Raw genomic sequence first — 5968 nt, forward strand, 5'->3', positions numbered from 1 at the left:
TTGACCATGAGAGAAGACACACTAAATTTAAGTTCCTCCAGACACTTACTACAGTCAAAATCAAAACAAGCCAGCAGAGTTATATGATGATTATATGATAACTTTCCACAGCTGACCTTCTCCTCTATACAGCATAAAAACTTACATACGGGGCTGGGAAGGTGGCTCAGTGTAGAGTGCTTGCCTTGCATGCATGAGGCCCTGGGTTTGATTCCCCAGTACCACATAAGCAGAAAAAGCCAGAAATGGCACTGTGGCTTAAGTAGTAGGGCGCTAGCCTTGAGGGGAAGAGCTGAGGGACAGCATCCAGGCCCAGAGTTCAGGCCTCACAACGGGGACACACACACACACACACACACACACACACACACAAAAGAATTTACATATACTAGGGAAGAAAAATTATGCAGAGAATCTGCTGACATGTATAATCCATCTCACAGATGCTACCTTATCTCTAGTTAACCAGGAGCATAAAAGAATCATTGCTTTAATGATGAAACATACTATATCTAAACCATTTTGATAAACATTCCATCTGCAAGCTGTTCTCAAATATAACATTGTATATCCAGTACAGATATATCAATGTGTTTTGTCCACAAACAAAGCTTGCATTGACAAATCTGTGAAAGTTTCAAACCTTTTATCATTAGTGAATAGGAGAAAATGCCTCAGTGAATGGGAGAGAACACATCATTCACAGAATAAACAAAATGGCCAAGATACAAGGATAAAAGAGAAACAAGGGGCTGGGAAGGTGGCTCAGTGGTAGAGCATTTGCCTTGCATGCTCGAGGCCCTGGGTTCGATTCCTCAGCCCCACATAAGCAAAAAAGAAAAAAAAAGCCAGAAGTGGCGCTGTGGCTCAAGTGGTAGAGCGCTAGCCTTGAGCTGAAGAGTTGAGGGACAGCGCCCAGGCCCAGAGTTCAGGCCCCATGACCGGACCCCCCCCCCCAAAAAAAAAAAGAGAAACAAGAAGAATATTACACACAGCTCTACACCTCCTAGCCTCAGACGGAAGAATGCTAAGGCATTTAGTAAGTGGACATGGAATTGCAAGAAAAGTTATTGAATTTATATTGGTTAAAAGAAAGACTACAGGGATGGTTTAACATACGTAAGTCAATAAATGTAATCCAGCATATCAACAGAGCCAAGGTCAAGAATCACATGATTATCGCCACAGATGCAGAAAAGGCCTTTGATAAAATTCAACATTCATTCATGCTAAAAGCTCTGGAGAAAATAGGAATAGAAGGAACATTTCTAAAAACAATAAAAGCCATTTATGACAGACCAATAGCCAATATTATACTTAATGGGGAAAGGCTACAACCAATCCTCCTAAAAACAGGAACAAGGCAAGGATGCCCACTGTCTCCACTCCTCTTCAACATAGTCCTAGAACCCTTAGCCAGGGCAATAAGGCAAGAAAAAGACATTAAAGGGATCCGCATAGGGAAAGAAGAAGTTAAACTATCCCTTTTTGTAGACGACATGATACGATACCTCCACGATCCCAAAAACTCCATCCCCAAACTTTTAGAAATCATAAGTCACTTCGGCAAAATAGCAGGATACAAAATAAACCCACAAAAATCAGTTGCCTTCCTATACACTGATAACGTACAGGAAGAGAGGGAAATAAAGGGAGTAACCCCATTCATAATAACCTCCCAAAAAATAAAATATTTAGGAATTAACCTAACCAAAGATGTAAAAGAACTATTTAATGAGAACTATAAAAAGTTAAAGAAAGAAATTGCAGAAGACACTAGGAAATGGAAAGACCTCCCATGCTCCTGGATAGGCCAGGCCGACTTAATATAGTAAAGATGGTAATACTTCCAAAACTAATATACAAATTCAATGCAATTCCTATTAAAATCCCAATGACGTACATCACTGAAATACAGAAAACAGTCCAAAAATTTATATGGAACAACAAAAGACCTAGAATAGCCAAAACAATTCTAGGGGATAAAGACAATATGGGAGGGCTATCCATGCCGAACTTCAAACTCTACTACAGAGCTATAATCACAAAGACAGCATGGTACTGGCACAAAAACAGACCCGAAGACCAATGGAACAGAATAGAAGATCCAGATATAAATCCACAGGCCTACAGCCAGCTGATATTCGACAAAGGAGCCAAAGACATACAATGGAAGAAACACAGCCTCTTCAACCGCTGGTGCTGGGAAAACTGGGCAGCCATATGCAGAAAACTAAAAGTGGACCCCAGCCTATCACCATGCACCAACATCAACTCAAAATGGATTAAAGACCTTAACATTAAACCTGAATCTCTGAAACTACTGCAGGACAGAGTAGGAGAGACACTTGAACTAATAGGCACAGGAAGGAACTTCCTGAACAGAGTCCCAGGGTCACAACAAGTTGGAGAGAGACTCGACAAATGGGACTACCTTAAAATAAAAAGCTTCTGCACAGCTAAATCTATCGCAACTAAGCTAGAAAGACAACCAACTAATTGGGAAAAAATATTTACCAGCAATATATCAGACAAGGGGTTAACATCCTGTATATACAGGGAACTCAAGAAACTAATCCCTCCCAAACCTAACCAACCAATTACTAAATGGGCAAGGGAACTAAAGAGGGACTTCTCAAATGAAGAAATAAAAATGGCAAAGAAACACATGAGGAAATGTTCATCATCCCTGGTGGTGAAGGAAATGCAAATAAAGACAACCCTGAGATACCACCTCACCCCAGTCAGAATGTCCCACATCCACAAATCAGCCAACGACAAATGCTGGAGGGGATGTGGAGAAAGAGGAACCCTGTTACACTGCTGGTGGGAATGTACACTTATACAACCACTTTGGAAAGCAGTCTGGAGGGTCCTTAGAAAGCTAAAGATTGACCTCCCTTACGACCCAGTCATACCACTTCTAGGCATCTACCCTGAACAACAGGAACCAATATACAAGGACACGTGCACCTCCATGTTTATTGCAGCACTGTTCGCAATAGCTAGGATATGGAAACAACCTAGGTGCCCCACCACAGATGAATGGATCCAAAAAATGTGGTATCTATACACAATGGAATATTATGCAGCCATTAGAAATGACAAAATAATGGCATTTGCAGGGAAATGGATGGAGCTAGAAGGAATCATGTTGAGCGAGGTAAGCCAAGAACGAAGAGACAAACGGTACATGGTCTCCCTGATAAGTGGATGCTAAATCCAAAAGGTTAGGTGATACGACAAAACTAACAGGACTTAAGAAACAAAGAACTCCTGCTCATCTGGTTGAACCACTACTAAATATCCCCATGCTGCTGATCACAAATATGGTATATAACATGTGAACACTGTTATATATTACAGACTGTGGTAGACAATTTGCTCCAGGGAAGTTAGAATGAACTTGTGACGTTGAAATTATGTAATCACTTAATCACAATCAAAAAAAAAAAAAAAAAAGAACCTCGGGGAAGGGAGGGAGGGAGGGGATGGTAGGGGGAAAACAATGGAGGGGGTAACAATGTTCAAGAGGAAGTGTACTCATTACCTCACTCATGTAACTGTAACCCTCTGTATAGTATCTTTACAATAAAAAAAAAAAAAAAGGAAGACTAGGAGCTGGGCTCAGGTGGCTCATGCCTATAATCCTAATTATTCAGGAGCCTGAGATCTAAGGATCACAGTTTGAAGCCAGCCTGGGCAAAAAAGCCCATGAGATTCTTTTTGTTGTTGGTGGTGGTGGTTGTAGGACTTGACCCAGGGCCTGAGTACTGTCCCTGAGCTATTTTGCTCAAGGCTAGCACTCTATCACTTTGAACAGCAGTGCCACTTCTAGTTTTTGAGTGGTTAATTAAAGATAAGAGTCTCACAAGGACTCAAAAAAAGTTGTGGTTCAAAGCCAGCCCAGTCAGGAAAGTTCATAAGACATCTCCAATTAACCACCAGAAAACTGGAAGTGTTGTGGCTCAAAGTGGTAGAACACTAGCCTTGAGCAAAAATGCTCAGGGACAGTACTGAGGTCTTGAATTCAAGCCACACAACTAAAAAAAAAAAAACTCTCAAGGACTTTCTTGCCCAGGCTGGCTTTGAACCACGATCCTCAGATCTCAGGCTCCTGAGTAGCTAGATAACAGATACAAGTCACCAGGGCTCTGCTTCATGAGATTCTCATCTCCAATTAGCCAGGAAAATGACAAAAGTAGAGCTGTGGTTCAAATGGAAGAGCACCAGCCCTGAGTAAAAAAGCTAAGGGACTGTGCCCAGGTACCACGTTCAAACCATAGTACCAGCACAAAAAGAACAAAGAAAAGACAACCGTTATTACAGCTACAGAATTGTAGGAAAGTCTACTGTGCTCAGAAGCTAAGCTACAGTGACGTGAGGTCATTTTGATATTTACTTGAATTCTAGGCCTGGGCACTGTCCCTGAACTCTTTTGCTCAAGGCTAGTACTCTACCATTTTGAGCCACATGCCACTTCCGTTTTTCTGGTCCTTAGTTGGAGACAAGAGTCTTACAGACTTTCCTGTCCAGGCTGGCTCTGAAATGTGATTCTCAGATCTCAGACTCCTAAGTAGCTAGGATTACAGGTGGGAACTATCAGCACTGGGCTTATTTTGACATTTATCCATCTTTGAAGATAAAAATGTCTTTAAGAACACAAAGATCATGTTCTAGCTCTAAAGAGAAATCATGTAATTCTTTGTTAGCTATAGAAATAGTTATAGTGGTTTGGGAAACAAAGGCTACCTTCTGAGGAGAGCTGGCAACAAACAGAATTTTGGCCAATTTAATAGTCTGAAAACTAAACATCAATTTAATCTAATAACTTATATCTAATACTGCATTTCCCATGGGAAGAAAACTCCCCAACGTGTCTAATAGCTAGTGAGAGCCAATGTAAATGGAAGCACATGAATGAACACATATTCATTGCACCTATTTATTTATTTATTGTGGACCATTGTGGGGCCTGAACTCTGGGTACTGTCCTTCAGCTCTTCAGCTCAAGGCTAGCACTCTACCACTTGAACCACAACGCCACTTCCGGCTTTTTCTGCTTAAGTGGTGCTGAGGGCTTGAATCTAGGGCCTCATGCATGCAAGGCAAGCATTGTACCACTGAGCCACCTTCCCAACCCCTCATTTGGCACTTTAAATGCAAAGTTTGCTTTTAATGAAAATGAGTTCTTCTCTGATGGCCTGTCAAAATACTTAGCTAGGCTGGGTGCCGGAGGCTCACACCTGTAATCCTAGCTACTCAGGAGACTGAGATTATGAGGAATGTGTTTCAAAGCCATCCCCAGTAGGAAAGTCTGTGAGACTCTTATCTCTTATCTTAACTAGCAAAAAGCCAGAAGTGGAGGTGTGTTTCAAGCAGTAGAGTGTCAACCATGAGTGAAAAAGCTAAATAAGAGCATGAGCCCTGAATTCAGTCCCAGTACTGGGGGGAAAAAATAAATTTCCTTTCTTTTTATTGGTTGGAGACTGGGGAAAAAAATAAATTTCCTTTCTTTTTATTGGTTGGAGACTGGGGAAAAAAATAAATTTCCTTTCTTTTTATTGGTTGGAGACTGGGACTTGAACTCAATTGACACTTTCATCCACTGGCTAGCATTCTAACATATGAGCCATGTCTCCTACCCCCAAAATTAATTTCTTTTTTTTTTTTTTTTTTGTCGGTCGTGGGGCTTGAACTCTGGGCCTGGGCGCTGTCCCTCAGCTCTTCAGCTCAAGGCGAGCGCTCTACCACTTGAGCTACAGCGCCATTTCCAGTTTTCTGGTGGTTTATTGGAGATTGGAGTCTCACGGTCTCTCCTGCCCGGGCTGGCTTTGAACCGCAATCCTCAGATCTCAGCCTCCTGAGTAGCTAGGATTACAGGCGTGAGCCACCAGCGCCTGGCCCCAAAATTAATTTCTTGAAAGAACTATGAGAAACTTAAAAAGCAAACAACTTAGCTATACTC

Source organism: Dipodomys spectabilis, unplaced genomic scaffold (assembly GCF_019054845.1).
Source record: "Dipodomys spectabilis isolate Male_0828 unplaced genomic scaffold, ASM1905484v1 ptg000119l, whole genome shotgun sequence".
Taxonomy (NCBI): domain Eukaryota; kingdom Metazoa; phylum Chordata; class Mammalia; order Rodentia; family Heteromyidae; genus Dipodomys; species Dipodomys spectabilis.